The sequence below is a fragment of the Quercus robur genome, chromosome 4, assembly GCF_932294415.1.
Source record: "Quercus robur chromosome 4, dhQueRobu3.1, whole genome shotgun sequence".
Lineage (NCBI taxonomy): Eukaryota > Viridiplantae > Streptophyta > Magnoliopsida > Fagales > Fagaceae > Quercus > Quercus robur.
In genome coordinates, this window is record NC_065537.1 from 70,272,863 (window position 1) to 70,290,962 (window position 18,100).

General features: G+C 35.5%; 1 long non-coding RNA gene and 2 other non-coding genes across 3 annotated transcripts; all 3 read right to left on the reverse strand.

Annotated features, from left to right (window-relative positions):
• Positions 1–3,401: 3,401 nt before the first annotated feature.
• On the reverse strand, positions 3,402–3,845 carry LOC126724535 (uncharacterized). The gene is made up of 2 exons (XR_007655023.1): positions 3,722–3,845; positions 3,402–3,596 (listed from the first exon to the last, which is right to left on the reverse strand). It is a non-coding gene; the product is annotated as an uncharacterized LOC126724535 (long non-coding RNA).
• A 6,610-nt stretch (positions 3,846–10,455) lies between these two features.
• On the reverse strand, positions 10,456–10,529 carry TRNAW-CCA (transfer RNA tryptophan (anticodon CCA)). Its single transcript has one exon. It is a non-coding gene; the product is annotated as a tRNA-Trp (tRNA).
• A 181-nt stretch (positions 10,530–10,710) lies between these two features.
• Positions 10,711–10,784, reverse strand: TRNAP-UGG (transfer RNA proline (anticodon UGG)). The gene has a single exon. It is a non-coding gene; the product is annotated as a tRNA-Pro (tRNA).
• Between the last annotated feature and the right edge of the window lie 7,316 nt (positions 10,785–18,100).

The following is an 18,100-nucleotide window of genomic DNA, read 5'->3' on the forward strand; positions in this document are numbered from 1 at the left end:
AAGCTTTAGCTTTAGATATTTTATGTGTAACCATTTTGGTCCATTTCTCTCTCTCCCCTCCCTCCCTCTCTCTCTCTCTCTCTCTCTCTCTAAGAAATGAAATATACAAGTCACTATTGCTTATGCAAAATGATTTTTTTTTTTTTTTTAATTTCTATTCATCTTCCAATATATATATATATATATTTTTTTTATTTCTTTGTATTTCTCAAAGGTGAAGAAAAGAAACTGAATTATGCATATTGTGTGCAAAATAGAGCATGAAATAGATAATCAGGTGTCAGTATTTTGAAAAATGATTAACTAAAATAAAAAGACAAAGTAATTTTCATAAAATAAACAACAATTTTTACACAAGCCGGTGTGAATGCCCTTATAGTATAATTTATTGAACAAGAAAAGGAACGAATTACTAAAGAAAGGAATTAGAACCTTCATTTTCCACTTCCTCAAGGCAAAAATTTGGAGAAATTACACTTTTACTCCCTAAATTATAGCCCATATTACATTGTGCAGCCTAAACTTTTCATATGCACGTTTTGCACCATAAATTATAACATTTGTTACACTTTGCTCCCGACGTTGAGCTTGATGTTAACTTGAATGGAAATTCAAAGTTTATGATACAAAGTGTAATCATAAATTTAATTTAGGATGATAAAATGTAACTTATTTTTTGTTTTTAAAGCATTGGGAAGAGGTCAATTAAGTCTTTTCACATGATATCATACTTTTCCTTCCAAGTTCGCAATAAATTTAATGTCATGGTGCAAAGTGTAACAAGAATCATAGTTTAGAGTGCAGAACGTACATTCGGAAAGTTTAGGGTGCAAAGTGTAATTAGGAGTATAATTTAGGATAGTAAAATGTCATTTTTCTAAAAATCTAGAATAGAATAGGTGGTAATCATTGCATCTATAGTCCTTACATGTTGTCGTTTATCCATTTCCAAGAGAGAAATAATATTTTTCACAACTTATTTAATAATGTTACAAGTATAATAATTTTCATAGTATTTTTCATAGTAGTTGAGTTGGCGAATTTTTGATAGTTCTCATATGGATTCATGACTAACACCACTTTATCACCTACCATTAAGAACTTGTCACCTTAGCAATTGTGAAAAAATTTGTGAATTTAGGCTTTTTGCGACTTTATTTTCACAATTGTTGATTTTTTTTTTTTAAAGGAAATTTTGTTATAATTTGTTGTGATTAGAACATCACTTTCACCTTGGTCTAACACTAAAACCACTTTTATTGTGAAACCAAACCCATGCTAATAAGAAAAACTAGAAATTACTAGTCAGATTTCATTTTATTCATATATAAATTATGAAAAATATATCAATATATCATCCACATCAATAAATTGTGAAAAATGTTATAAAAGAAGTTTTGTATGGAGCATTATTATTTGATAAAACAATCTAAAATAGTTTCTAACCACACCGACTCTTGCTCTACTCGATGTGCAAGTGCATGGGCTATATTGTTTCCCTTCTTTCGTGTATGTCTATATGACCACTTGAAGCACTTCATCTCCTCATTAATGTCGTCTATAACTAGTCCCTTTGAGTGATCTTCCCGTTTTGTTAAGAGCCACTGTTATGGTTTTCAATTCTCTTCCAGGACAATTTCTGATACACCTATTTCTTTCGCAAAGATCAGAGCATTGCTCTCTTCCTGCTGCCATAGCCTCCACTGCTTTTGCATCTTCCACATTGGTGTGCCTTTCACTAAGAGCTACAATCATTCGGCCTTCACTGCTTCGAATAATCTCCCCAATGCCAGCTTTGTTTTCATCTTTGAAGATGGCCCATCAAAGTTGGACATATAGACTCCATTTCCAATGGAGCTTCCCACTTTGTGTTTGTTTGTTATTCCTGCTTAACTTTTTCATTGACTTGGGGTTTCATTTGTCGGGTTTTGATTCTCACACATCCACTATTCCACATCTGCTTGATATGTTAAAAAGTGGCTTTTAAATCAATTATGGATATGTGTGAAATAATGAATCTGAACTACTGTGAAATAATATTTTTTCTCTTATTGCCCCTTGCAACTCATTTCCATGCTTCTAGATTATCCAAGCTATTATGACAAAGAGCTCTAACCGATCTGAGGAGTTTACATTTACTTCTTCCACGTGTAACTTCTTGTTCTTGTGTCCACTTATTCCCCCTCTAGTTTCAGCATTCCTTCTCCTTTATCAACATAGAATACACACTTTGATTATGTAGCTACCACTTAAGAGTCATCATCCAAATCTATTTAGCTTCAGGTAACCTATAGCTCAACGGAATTTCCTTTATTGCTTTTCATCTATGTGGCATGAAGATGTAGTCTATCAATCTTTGATTCCACTCTGCTGCTATGTTCATCTAGATCGATCAGTGAGCTCACTACAGCTTCGGGGTGGAGCTTTACTGGTGAGACTAGCATATAAGGCATTGGGGTGGGAAGCTATTTGTCACTCCAAATCATCACTTTCCTTCCATCACCCATCTCATACCTATACTGAGCACCATTCGTGACCTCAAAGATAATTCTCCAAGCATATGAACTAGCTCCATTCATATTCGCCTCCATAAATTTGCTTGTTAGAGAATATCTAGCTTTATTTACTCAATAAAGAAGTGAATGGCTATCACTCATTAAAACTGCCACCCTATTTGCTAGTAAAGCTAATTTAAACTCACGAAGTACTTTAAATCCAATTCCTGCTTGTGACTTGGGTACCCACATTTTGTCCTATCTAAACTAGTTTATTTTCCTTTCTTTGTCCATACAAATCCACTAGAATTTTCACATCTTAGATATCAAGTCTTGCAAAATTCCTCAGTGAGCCTAAAACTGAAACAACTCATAGGGTATGGAAAATGACAAAGGCCACTACCTTGATTAGTATCTCTTTCTTGGCTTGAAAGAGTAGCTTCTCTTTCCACTTTTAAAGCTTCTTCCATATCCTTTCTTTTATTTCAACAAACGCTTTTTTACTTTTTATATTTTTATCTTCAAATTCAATGAGGGTAGTATAGTAAGAGGAGGTATTTTTCATATTGATCCAGTGCTCTCAAACACCTTGCAAGGTTATGATTACAACGTGACTCTCAACTAAAATATTTTTACTTAAAAATATATATTTTCTTCTCATAGATTACCATATCTAACCTGAGGCCTCTTTATATTGGCTGAAGATATCTTGGATAAAAAATAGAGTAGCAATAGAGACACATTCCTTTACAATTGATATCCATTATTCATGAAAAACCCATTCTTCTTATCAATTTTTCAAGAAACACATCACCTTTCAAGAAACCCATCTAAAATAATATCCTCTCATAATACATAATTTACTAAATTCATTGAAAACTACTTTTTTTCTTCTTCTTCTAAACATATAAAACAAAACCTTTCATATCAATCACAAATTTTACGAGCGTCAAATCAAGACCGTAATTTCCCAATAATAACAAAATATGAAGAAAAAATCTCATTCCCCCTGCAAGGTCACATTTCCTGACCCGCAGAAGAGGATCTTTGTTGTACTTGTGTTGAACTTTGATCTCCAGCACCACTAGACATGTCCCCAGCCTAAAAAATAAGATAAAGAACTCCAATCAACATTATAACAGAACTCTAAATACTGCATAAAGTAATGCATTTACATTAAAAAAAAAAGCAATATATTTATAACAAAAGCACAACGATGTAATAACCTGGCCCCTGAATTGTTGAATCAAAAATACCACTTTTGATTTTATAGTGTCCATTCTCTCCAATTGTGATTTTAAAGAGGTCATTTTCTCCATCTTCTGTTGTAGTATTGTCTCTTCTTCAGCCTATAATATATGATAAATAACTCCAATTAACAATATAACTCAACTCTATATACTGCATAAAGTAACAAAAGCTCAACGAAGTAATAACCTGGCCCCTTAATTGTTGAATTATAAAGACCCATTCTGATTTTACAGTATCCATTTTCTCCACTTTTGATATTAAAGAGGCTATTTTATCCATTCGCTGCTGCAGTAATGTCTCTTGTTGACATAGCGATGCCTCTTGTGGCTGACATTCTCTCTCATCGTGTATCATTGCCTCTTGTAGAGTCATTAGTATTGTCTCTAGTTGATGTAGTATTGTTTCCTGTTGATGTATTATTGGCTGTAGTAGCTGGCATAAACTCTCTTCTTCTTGTATTGTTTCTTGTAGCTGGTGTCTTGCCCTTTGTAGCAAGTGTACTCTCTGCTCTTCATCTGAAGTCAACCTGGAAATTTGGTAGCAATAGATACACTAAAAGGCTTGGATGGTTGAAATACAAAAAATGATTTGAACAATTAGTAAAATCAACAAATATCATATTAGAAAGCAACCCATTATAGAAAATCCACACAATCAATCATTTAAACAAGAGAAAAAGGAAGTTATGAAGATGTCTACATTTTCAAATTTCTTGCATATTAAGCTGTTACAAACATATGAAGCGATGAGGTGGATAACTTTACCTATTCCAAATGTTTTGGGCATGAAGAAGAATCAAATTTAAGCGTGAATGACCTCTATCTAAAAAAAGTGAAGCCAGAGAGAGAATCCTCTAAATCCTTCGGGCATGAAGAGTCATCAAATAGAAGCTTTATTTAAGAAAAAAAAGATACAAGACCCTGCTAGAAAATAACTAGAACCCCAATCCCAAACACAAACACAAACACAAACACACATATGTCTCTATCAACTTAATAAATCTGAAAAACCCAATGAAACCAAGTCAAAGTAATTGATAAAAGAGGAAAGAAAACCTGGGAAAAATAGGTACCTGAAAAGCATATAAAAATTTGGAAAATCAAAATAATGTCAATAAACAATATTAGGAATAAAGCCATGTGAAATCAAATTTAAAAAAGAAAAGAAAAATGTGGATTAGAGAGTGGTGGATTGGCTTTTGTACCTGTCGTTTTGGGGACCAAAATTTAAAGAAAAGCACCAAGAAGTAGTGCAAATTTTTTTTTAATCCTTTTTTCTTTTTTAAAATTAAGGAACTTCTTCAAGCAACCCCTCTTGAGTAAACCTCGGACACATGACCTTGCTCATAAGAATTGTGTATTGAGTAATCTCCAGCCTAGATCTATAGTTTGGGTGGGGAGGGAGAAGGAGGTGACGTTTGAACCAGAGATATCAAGCACCACAAAGGATGGCACTACCACTATGCTATCACTTAAAACCTGTGCAATGCAACTATTAAGAGAAAGAATAGTAACATGAAAAGTTTGGCTACCAAAGATTGTGGCCAGAGACTAAGTGTTAGAGAACAGTGAAACAAAAAAAGGAAAATTATTATTGAAGAGGTTTGAGTGGGTTTTGTAGAAATGAAGCTCTATAATGACTACAAGTTTGAGAAATCTTTAATGCTTATGTCACTTAAATTCCAAAAGTGAACGATAGGTGTCTTGTGTTAGATCCAAATGCTTTCATTAAAGGTTGGAAAATCCCTTATTTGATGTTTATTTCCAATAAATGTCTTTGAAAGCAAACTTGATGGCAGTGTTTTTAGAGTAATTTGTAAACTGTACACTGAAATGATATGTGATTATTTTTACTAGGGTTATTTCATATATCTGTTAGATAGACTCAATTTTGGTGAAGGAGGAAGTGGGTTTGGTTTTCTATTTGGACAATTTGGTTGTCAACCATGGTAAATAGAACCACACTTTTCTTTTCTAATAGTTCAAGAGGACCGAGACAATGAAACCCTTTCTCCATGCTTCTTTTAATTTTGGTTTTGGAAGTACATAATAGGATGTTACACAATGCTGTGAAGGGTGGGTACTTAGCTGCATTTCAAGTTGAGGGAGGAAGTGAAGGGGTTATGGATAGCTCTCCCCTTTTGTTTGCTCATGATACAATGCTATTTGTGACATAAATTCTGGTCAACTTGGCTCTATATGATGTTTTCCTTCTTTGTTTTGAACCAGTCTCAGAATTAAGGGTTAATCTAAGTAAAACAGAGCTTGTACCAACAGGAGAAGTGGAGTGTGTAATGAAGCTAGGCTTGGTTTTGGGTTTTAGGGTGGTGACTCTACCTACGGTATATTTGGGTTTGAATGTGGGGGCTGTTCTTATTTTACCTGAAGGGTTTGAATTAGCCCCCCCCGATCGTATTTCGCCCGAGATTAAAGAAAAGATAGGCAATCTGTCTTTTCAGAACTACCGCCCGACTAAAAAAAATATTCTTGTGATAGGTCCTGTTCCTGGTCAGAAATATAGCGAAATCACCTTTCCTATTCTTTCCCCGGACCCCGCTACTAAGAAAGATGTTCACTTCTTAAAATATCCCATATACGTAGGCGGGAACAGGGGAAGGGGTCAGATTTATCCCGACGGTAGCAAGAGTAACAATAATGTTTATAATGCTACAGCAGCGGGTATGGTAAGCAAAATCATACGAAAAGAAAAAGGAGGATACGAAATAACCATAGTGGATGCATCGGATGGGCGTCAAGTGGTGGATATTATCCCCCTTGGACCTGAACTTCTTGCTTCAGAAGGAGAATCCGTCCAACTTGATCAACCATTAACGAGTAATCCTAATGTAGGTGGATTTGGTCAGGGGGATGCAGAAATAGTACTTCAAGATCCATTACGTGTCCAAGGCCTTTTGTTTTTCTTGGCATCCGTTATTTTAGCACAAATATTTTTGGTTCTTAAAAAGAAACAGTTTGAGAAGGTTCAATTGTCCGAAATGAATTTCTAGATCCTTGGATTTATTAACATAAAGTTTGTAAAAAGAACTAAATTTGTATTGGCAATTATATAATTATGTATAATCAAAAAAATTATTAAGAGCCTTTTTCTTTTCTACTAGAGTTTGGTAATTACTTGTACCGCCTAGTCATAGTATGTATATTGTGAAGAGGACCACTTGACTTTAACTCTTCTTTGTTTTTTTTTTTTGTTTTCAATCAATCCAAATTAGAGTGGTATGATTATGTCATTATTGTCATATTTAAATGACATAGAATCTATTGATAATTTTGTATTCGAATAAAATAAAATTCGACTAGATACTAAACATAAGATAAGTAAGTGGATAATATAAAAAAAGGTAGAAAGGAGGGGAACAAGGGATTATAGGAGGGTTTATTCGTCTTCCCAGCCTTCGATACAAGAAAAAAGAATTTTCCATACCTTTCTTGTATCTTGTATCAAAATAATAAGGTCTTGTGTCGAAATACTAATGATTTTAGGTTTTGATCCCATTTGTCAAAGATCCCATTTTTAGTTTCAAATTTTTCCAGGGTTCTCATAACCCTTTAATGAATTTATAATTCAATGGAAATTTTTATTAAATACAAATACTAAAAAAAAAAAAATAGAGTAAGGTTTTATTAGTATAGAAAAAAATTTCATGATATCTAATCAATAGAAATATATATATATATATATATATTATTGTTATAGTTTGATTGTGTCCGCAAAAGAGGGATGGGATTTAATGGAGCGATTCCTTCTTTCTTTAAATTTTGAAAGTATCGACAAATACTATTAAGGAACAGATGTTCTGCATCAATCAATGAAGTTAGTTTTTTCAAAAACATCATGAGAAAGAAATGAAATGGGGTTTTTTCAAACATTGTAAAAGGGTGATTTATTTTTTTCATTTATACGAATAAAAGATTCTGATCATTAAGAACTCAACGGGACCTAACCCCTCTTTATTTATCTGATTCGAGGGAGATCCCGTTGAGTTCTTACGCTTTCATGTCTATAACTCAATGCATCCGATTACTACAGGGATGAACCCAATCCGGAATATGAACCATAAAAGAAAATATCGATTAAACCAATCACAAGAATACCCGTTACAGTGCCTATTATCCAAAGAGGAATCCTTCCAGTAGTATCGGCCATTTGTCCCGCGTACCTCCAAATTTCATCAAGTGGTCATGCTATAGACATAAACAGTCATAGATAATTATGATATGATATCCTTCCGAATGGGATAAGAGAATTTCTATTATTCTGTTGTTTACTATTCTCTTTGCTTCTCTTAATTGAAGAAATAATTGGAAAATAAAACAGCAAGTACAAAAATGAGTAATAAACCCCAGTAGAGACTGGTACGATTCAATTCAACACTTTGTTCGTTCGGGTTTGATTGTGTCATAGATCTATAATTCGAATTAGGTTTATCGTTGTATGAACTGCATTGCTGATATTGACCCCAAAAAAGAAACGGTAGGTACAGCTAATCCGTGAACAGCCAACCATCGCACTGTAAAAATGGGATAGGTTCTATCTATGGTCATTGGGGCCTCCTAAAAAGATCTACTAAATTCATCGAGTTGTTCCAAAGGATCAAAACGGCCAGTTATTAATGGAATTCCTTGTCGACTCTCTATAAAATACTCGTTTGGACGAGGGCTTCCAAATACATCGTAAGCTAAACCCGTGCTGACGAATAACCAACCCGCAATGAAAAGGGAAGGTATAGTAATGCTATGAATGACCCAGTATCGAATGCTAGTAATAATATCAGCAAAAGAACGTTCTCCTGTGCTTCCAGACATGTCGAGCTCCACGTATTCTTGTACAGTCAAAAAGGGGATCGATTCCGTAAAAGATGAGATCAGTAAATGGGAATTCACTGAAATTTAATCTTTGTGAGATCGTCAATAGGGTACCAAGGGTGTCTTTAGAGTATACCGAATCAGTATAGCTATCCTTCTTCTGACACAGCAACGCAATTTCACAATTAGTATCTAAATGGAGTGCTAGAGACTTTCTTTTTTCTTTTATTGTTGCCTGTCGATGTAGTATTCTATACTGTTCAATAAAAAAATTTTCAAATTCCTGTAGTAGTATAAGGGTTCTCTCCATTATCGGCTTCGGATTAGAAACTGAAGATCAGATAAAATGTGAATACAACGGGTTGCTTTCAAATAATTCGCGAGTGGGATTATCATATTCCATTCTCCTACACCTACAATTCAATTAGATCCAAAATATAAAAATATTCTTTCTTTTTGTGTTTGTAGAAGATGTTTTTTGTTTGAACCCCCCCCCCCCCCCCCCCCCCTTTTTTTTTTCATTTTTAAGGAATTGGTTAGTTGTCCAGTAAGAAGTAAGACTCGCCGATAGTTTTCGACGAAAGAAAGAGAACAAAGAAGAAAATAATCAATATTCGCGATGCACGCATTGTTGTATTAGAACCAAAAGGCCGTTCTTGATCGAATTATAATTATAAAAGGGCGGGGGGCTCTCTAATTTAAGATATGTAAAGAAAAAATGTATAAGTTTCGCACGATTAGATCATGCGAAACTCTTTTTCATCTCATTAGAGATATTATGAGAATGAACCCACTACTGAATCTAATGAGGTCAAATCAAATTAAAGTAAAAAAGAAAAGGGAAAGTAATAAAGTAAAGTTAAAGTAAAAAAAGGGAGATTCTAGTATAATCTAAGGTCATTCTTTGTTCGAAAATACACAATGTATTCGATACAATAATAAAAAAAAGATCAAAATTAAAATAGAAATGATTTTCCAATTTTAATTTTAAAGCGATTCAATTTCATTTTTTGAATGAAGTTACACAACAGAGTTTTTTATTATTTCTAATTTTGATTATTAATTATAATATATAATATTAGTATAAGAATATTAGTTTTTAAGATGAATTTGTTGATTGGGAATTAGGGGATGCTCAGATATCACAGATGATGAATTGATTTCTTACCTATGTCACTCCCATTTTTTTTTTTATTACTGTCTAGAAGGATTGATGAATCAAAAACTTTCAATTGAAAGAATAAGTGGAATTGGTCTTTTTGCTTATTCTTGTTTGTATCTTTCAAAAATTTGAATTTAGGGAAGTGCTTTCTAAACATATGTATAAAAAGACCATATTTCATTTAGCCTCTTTATGCTTACTATAACTAGTTATTTCGGTTTTCTACTAGCGGTTTTAACTATAACCTCAACTCTATTTATCGGGTTGAACAAGATACGACTTATTTGAAATTAATTGAACAAACGATTCATAAAAAAATGAAATCTTTCTGTGTTATTCCATATATTCTATAGTTTCTTAAGTTTCTTACCATGTCAATTTCCAATTTTTGGTCATTGAGATTCATGGGCAATATGAATTAATAGTTAAGAATAGATATTACCTCTCCTTTTCCTCTTTCAAACAAATTGAAATGATTGAAGTTTTTCTATTTGGAATTGTCTTAGGTCTAATTCCTATTACTTTGGCTGGATTATTTGTAACCGCATATTTACAATACAGACGCGGTGATCAGTTGGACCTTTAATTAATTAATAGCTCTTTTTTTGATTGACCCCTACTTGCTTTATTAATTTTAATACATAGGGCAGGGGGCAAATTGAAATTGCTGTTCAATTATTTCATTTCAGTGTAATTTTCGACCTAAGAATAACAAGAATGGGATCATGCTCTGTAGGATTTGAACCTACGACATCGGGTTTTGGAGACCCGCGTTCTACCGAACTGAACTAAGAGCGCTTTATTATCACACTAAATATTTTGTAAGTAACCCTAATATATTATATTTTTGCATGCGTATCCTATTCTATAGTAGAATAGAGTCAAATGAAAGATTGATCATGTTATGGATGCCCAATTTAATCGATTTCAATTGATCCCTCGTTACGATTCCTGCGCATAAGATAAGTAATAGAATAGGTAGGGATGACAGGATTTGAACCCGTGACATTTTGTACCCAAAACAAACGCGCTACCAAGCTGCGCTACATCCCTTTCAATTGGGTTACAGTGTCATTGTAGAGAATACCCGTATTGTTTTCCACATCTTTATTTACTCCATTTCTATACAAAAATTATCTTGTCATTTCTTCTTTTTGATCTCATATCATAGAACATATAATTAATTATTAATTAATTATAATAAACTACTTATATGCGTTACGTATAATGAAACCCGCTGTAAAAAAAAAAAAAAGAATATTTTGGGGAAATGCTGGTACAGAAAAGGGCACTTTTTTTTAAGAAAAGGAATATTCTACTGAATCGTTGTACATTTCAATTTGAATTAGGGATTCTGCGGACAAATACAAGCGATCATTAACTCCATATATGTCTGATCATATATGTATTACAAATTCCAATAAAGAAGGAGGATTTCAAATAAAATGCGAGATCTAAAAACATATCTCTCCGTGGCGCCGGTAGTAAGTACTATATGGTTCGGGTTTTTAGCAGGTCTATTGATAGAGATCAATCGTTTATTTCCGGATGCGCTGATATTCCCCTTTTTTTCATTCTAGTTAGTAACATGGGAAGTGGTGAAGAAGATTAGGGATTTAATAAAATCTCTGTGAATAATCCCTCCCCTTCCCATCTTTTAATTTTAGATTTTTTAAAATTCGAATAAGTTTGAAAAGAGAAAGAATAAAAGTGGATTCAAATTTAGTGAAACTCGGAACTCGGGCCTCAGGCCCGAGGCTCGAATTAAAATAAAATTTTTAATTTAAATTATTTAAATTAAAATAATTAAAAAGAGAATGAGAACGGAAATGGAAATTGATGGATAGGTCAACAAAATCATACAAAATACTTAAATGAAAGACGAAACGCTATATTGGGGCCAAGATTTTTAACTTTAATTTAATCACAAAAATTAGGGGCAAGATTCCCCGTTCCCGCCAATGAAAGTAGAAAACCCTCTCAGTACACATTTATTTACTTATTTTTATATCGCCATCTATACATTATTTATTTGGTCATTTTTTTTTTTTTGGTTAAGGGGAAATACAAATAACAGACTATCTCATAGTAGAGTCAAGATCAAGTTCAGCTATCCTATTAACAAACATTCCAACACTATCCATATTGACTAAATAAACAACATCAGGACTTGGCGGGCTATCAAAAACAGCAAAAGCTTCAGCCATGTTGCTACCCCATCTCGTAAGTGCATCCGCACAACGATTGCCTTCTGTATACACATGAACCACTTGGACCTGGATGAACCTTGTCAACAAGCCCCTACAATCATATAAGAGAGGAGCATACAACTTATTAGTGGCTGCATTAGATTTAATAAGGTCCACCACCACTTTCGCATCTAACTCCATAACCAATCGCTGGATTCCTTCATTCAAGGCAAGCTTCAACCCATCTCTTAACACCCAAAACTCAGCAGTAATGCTGGTAGCGTATCTAATAGATCTCGCATACCCTTTAATCCACAACCCGTTGCAATCCCTTATGAGACCACAACATCCACAACCTCCCGCTTTGCCTGGGTTTCCACATGAAGCCCCATCTGAATTTAATTTACACTATCCAACAGGAGGCTTGAACCATTTCACCTGTACAATAGTTTTCTGTTTAGCTTTCCTCATAGTACCAACACAGTAGAAAAACTGCACAGCTTGGGCAAGACAATATCTATGAAGATTGAGACTAAGGGGAGCATTATCAAACATCACTCGATTGTGATGTTTGCAAAGATTCCAGATGGCAAAAGGAAAAATAACACCCCACAGAATGTGATTCTGTTGAGTCCCCTTGCAAAGACAGTTCTCATAGAGCCAATCTTCTAAACTCTAAGTGTGCCTGGCCATAAATAAGTGAGAAACCCCCATCCTAAACCAAAAAAATTGTGTAAACAAACACTCTCTCAACAAGTGGTTTATAGATTCTACTTGATTTCTGCACACCGAACATAACCTGTTGCAATTAATGCCCTTGTCAGCAAGAACATTCCTCACAGGCATGCTATTATGCATACATAGCCATAAAAAACTAATGATCTTTGGTAGAGTGTCTAATTTCCAAATCCGAGCCCCCTTAAAGGTATTAACCTCACCCGAATCAGCCATTAAACTGAGATAGGCTGAATTAGAAGAAAAGTCTCCATCTTTTGTAAACTTCCATAATAATACATCCTCCCAAGAGCCATATTCTTGAAATGGAATGGCTTGGATTTTCTCTTTAATTGAGGGAGGCAAAACAAAAGACAAAGTCTCCCACTTCCATGGTACATTCACCAATTCAACTTCGCCAACAAAGCTAAATTCTTAGCTCTAGTTGATTGAATTCCTAATCCACCCTCTTCTTTAGATTTTATAACTTTTTCCCACCCAACAAGATGCAATTTCCTCTTCTCATTAGTTGATCCCCACAAGAAATCTCTATTTATTTTATCCAGCTTGTCACATAAGTGCCTTGGGAGGGCAACACCTTGATGACATGATTTGGGATTGCAAACATGACAGACTTGACCAACACAGCCCTTCTAGCAAAAGACAGAAATTTCATCTTCCATCTAGCAAGCTTTTTCATGACCCGATCAGCCACGAAGTTATTGGCCTCTTAGAGCTCCTTTGTGCCTTAGAGGAAACCCCAAATACTTCCCAAAATTATTAGTTTCAAACATGCCCAATTTTTCACATACCCTCTCTTTCAATTCCTCTCCAACATTTGAGGAAAAATATATTTTAGACTTCTCACTACTTATTTTTTGGCCCGATTCCATACAAAAAGTCCGTGGTACTTCTGGAATAACATCACAAATCTCATCATTAACTTTAGCAAAAAGGATGGGATCATCTGCAAAAAATAGATGGGAAATTTTTAGATTCCCATGTGAAGCCTTAAAAGGGCACCATAAGCCTTTAGAGCACTTCTCTTCAATAAGATTACCTAAATACTCCATACACAAAATAAATAAGTACGGAGACAAATGATCTCCTTGCCTTATGCCCCTTGAGGGATTAAAGGCATCAAGAGCATTACCATTCACCAACACCGAAATGGATGAAGTCAATATACATCTCATAATAACCTTAATGAGGTTATGTCGAAACCGAAAAGCAAGAAGCACATTATGTATAAAACTCCACTCCAATCTATCATATGCTTTTTCCAGGTCTACTTTCACTACCATGTAACCCTCTCTACCTTTCATTTTGTCCATAGTATAAATTAGCTCTTGAACAATTAACACATTATCCACACTTCTTCTCCTCCGAACAAAAGCAGCCTGAATTGGGGAGATGAGTTTATTAAGCAATGGCCTAATCCTGGCAACTAACACCTTGGAGATGAATTTATACATCGAATTGCACAAGCTGATTGGCTTGTAATTGGCCAAAGATTCAGGATTATTACATTTAGGGATGAGAGTAATCAAAGTAGTGTTCAAAAATTACGAAACAACACCAAGGGAAAAAGCCTTTTTAACTTCATGACAAACTGAAACTTGCACATCTCTCCAAAAATATTGGAAAAAACCAGCATGTAATCCATTAGGTCCAAGGGCCTTAAAAGGCTTAAGGGTCCATAAGGCAGCTTGATTTCTTCCTCATCCACCACTCTACCCATCCATCCCCTCTCCTCCTCAGAAAGGAAGCAATAAGAAAAATTAGCAATAGGAGAATCCATTCGAGCCATACACATTTCAGATGAATAGAGTTTAGAAAAACCCTGCTGGATATGATCCTTAATTTTTTCCTCATCATACAACCACTCACCAGATCCATCCATGATACTTCTAATTTTGTTCCTCTGCCTCCTGACCACATAGTAATGTGGAAATAAGAAGTGTTACGATCCCCAAAGGTAGCAGCATTCAGCCTGAATTTTAAAGCCCAAAATTCCTCTTCTTGAAGCCTTATGAAGGCATGCTCCTCCAACAAACATTTCTCCAATCGGATAAGAGATTCACTAGGATTACAAGATAAGGCTTTTTGAACTCCACCCAAACGAGCTAGCACCCTTCTTTTCCATGTAAACAAATTACCAAAAACCTCATGATTCCACTTCTTAACTTTAGTGGTAAACTCAGAAATGGCAGACAGAAGAGGCCTATCCCCATACCAAGCTTCCTCAACCACCTTAGGAAATTGGGGATGAAGTAACTACATAGTGTGAAACTGGAAAGGCTTATTAGCACTGCACTACTAGGTTTATTACCCATCAGATCAATTAGAACAGGACAATGGTCAAAAAAGGTCCTAGGTAAGTGAGTAATCGTGGCTTCAGGGTATAACATCCTCCAACTAGGATTAGCCTAGCACCTATCCAATCTTTCAAGAATAAGACTAGAAATAGGCCTTTCATTGGTCCAAGTAAACTTTGGGCCAGAAAAGCCCAAATCCAAAAAGTTACAATTGTCTAAACAAGCCTTGAATTCCATAGCCCTATTTAAATTTATATGATTCCCTCCATATTTATCCTCACCACTCAATATTTCATTAAAATCACCAGGCATCAACCAGGGATGATTATGGAGTTTTGCTATTTCTGAAAGATTAGTCCAAACCAGTCTTGTCTCAGTCAGGCGAGGACTAGCATAAATAGTTGAAATAAACCAAGTCAAATTAGAACAACATACCTTAACAGTGGCATGTATTTCCTGCTCCGTGGCTACAAGGAGATCAATATCTGCTTCCTCTTTTTTCCAAAGTACCCACAATCCTTCAGCATAACCAATGGTCTCCGTGGTAATGAAGCCATCAAAAGGAAGGTCAGCAATAATCTTCTCTGCCCTATCTCCACCCACTTTGGTCTCAGTAATCACCATGATCGCTGGGTTATGGTTAACAGCCATTTCAAAAATCCGTCTTTTAAAATCAGGGTTTAAAGCACCCCTACAGTTCCACAATAGAATATTCATTTTAACAAATTGACCCAACGGGACTTCAACAGGATTAGGATTCATCATTGCAGCATCCACCACGGTCCAACCTAGTCTCCTCAGAAGATCCTTGGATGAATTCCACTCCGGTTTCCATACCATCAAATACTTAAGAATCCCCATCGTATCCTCTCTGCACATATCAACATATCGTAACTCTTGACTGGGACTAGAGTCTGAATCAGCTTCAACATAGGATAATTCCCCATGTAAGTTGAAGCCGACCCCCTGAAATCCACTATCCTCCGTTCTTGGATAATCCACCTTGATTCGTTGAAGTGGGGCACAACTGATGGCCTCCTCTGCCTGCTTAAAGTCTCCGCCTCATCCCACAACACCAGAGGAGTGTCGGTGATGAACTTCCTCCAAGGATTAGGAGTTTGAGACCATGCCGGATGTTCTAGAGGAAGATCTTCTGTTCTGATGCTCATGGGAGTTATAGGGAAGAGGTTCTTCCAAGCATTGCATAGCATCGGATCGAACCACCCCAGAGTGTCCGTTGGAGCAGCTCTTATCTGTGTAATTATTTCGTCTGACAGTACCACCATTCTGTTTCTGTGCCAAATTGCCCAACTAGACCTAGGCAGAGGCATCAATCCTGGGAAGTTTGTTTCCATGAGCTTCAAGTTAAGAATTGACAATGGAAGACGAGGCTTGATTATTCAAATTCTTGTTACCCGTCTGCGCAACCTGGCGCTTCAACGTTTTGGGATTTTTAATCCCAAGATTCTTAGTTGAATGAGTTTTTGAAACCTGATTCACCTTCTTAAGGGACACCTCCATGTTCTTATTCTGCACCTCACCCAAAGAGCCCACTTGGCAAGCTTGGATTGACACCATGTCATGTTTTGCCGTGGTCATAATCCCTTGTTGAACCTGATAAGTCATCTCCGCTACTTCAGGTGATATGTCTTCTAAAGCCTCAAAAGAAGACTTAGATGTCACATCATCCTCCACTACTTGGGCCTTACTTTTCCCTTTTTGCCCTTCTATACCAACGTTACTCTTACCAGCTGTGAGGCCTCGTCCATTACGAACAGGATTTCATTTCCTTGTAACCAACATCCAAGGCCCATAATTGGGGCTTGGTTGGGATTCATAACAACTTTCTTGGCCTTTATCAGCAACAACACCCTTATCCTTTTTCTCATTTAGTTTAATACTGTAGTAACACTTATTCTGGGTGTGATCAAGACGACCACAATTGAAACATAAGGCAGAAACACCTTCATACAACACAGCCTATCTACACTTCCCTATCCTTACCATGTTAATGAGAGGTTTTTCTAAATCCACCTGCACACACAACCTTGCATAACTACCCCTTGATCCAGAAGCAGTATACGAATCTATATGCAACACTGGTCCAATGGCACTACCAATATCTTTAAGGACCTCTCTATCATAGAACTCAATAGGGAGTTTTAGGAATCTGATCCAAACTGCCACAAAATTTAACTTAGCTTCAAAAGCTTTAAAATATGGCTCCCATGGTCTAATGGCAAGAAAATGCCCTCCAATAAACCAAGGACCCCCTTTTAACACCTTATCAAAATCATCTGCACAGTTAAACCTTATCAGGAAAAAATCCCTCCCTAAATCCACATAATCCAATTTTGCCCCAGGTTTCCACAACTCGTTGATTTTAAAAGTAAGGTAGTTGTATCCTATAGTCCTACCAAAAACTTTTACTATCAATGCCTTAGACCAAGGCTACCTGATACGTGACATAGTCTCTCTAGAGATGTTAACATCTACCATACCTTTTATTAGTGGCTCCAAATCAGGCTCAGCTTCTTCCTCATCTTTTCTCAGTATATCAAACTTGAAAGCTTGCTCATAGGCACCTGGTATCTCCCCTAATAGTGTATCCTTGTAGCTAACAGGTACACGGGGTTGAAAAGCTTGCCTTACTCCTGAGTTCTCCTTGAATCGTTTGACGCTGCGCCCTAACTCATCCTCTTCTTCCCTTGAACGAGGGGGATTGGAAGAGTACTCAACCTCCATTTCCCAGATTTCAGTCACAACAGTAATAAGTTTCCAGTAGTTTCCAACTACAGTAGCAGAGAGCAAATATTACCAATGTCATTATTTTTTTGGTCAAAAAAAGAAAAAAAATCTATACATTATTTATATTTTTTTTGCTGAATTATACATTATTTATATTTTATTGTCCTTTGAGCACTCTTCCGTATTTTGAGGTAAAAGTTAATAATATATATCTATAATTTTACTGTTCTTTGAGCACTACTCTTCTGTATTTTGAGGTAAAAGTTAATAATATATATCTATAATTTAGGACTATTACATTTTTCAGTTATCAAGATTTTTAGGAGTGTGATGAGATTTATGTGTTCGTGATTAAAATAAAATTTTCATGCTATGTCTCATTGCTCTTCTATGATTTTGG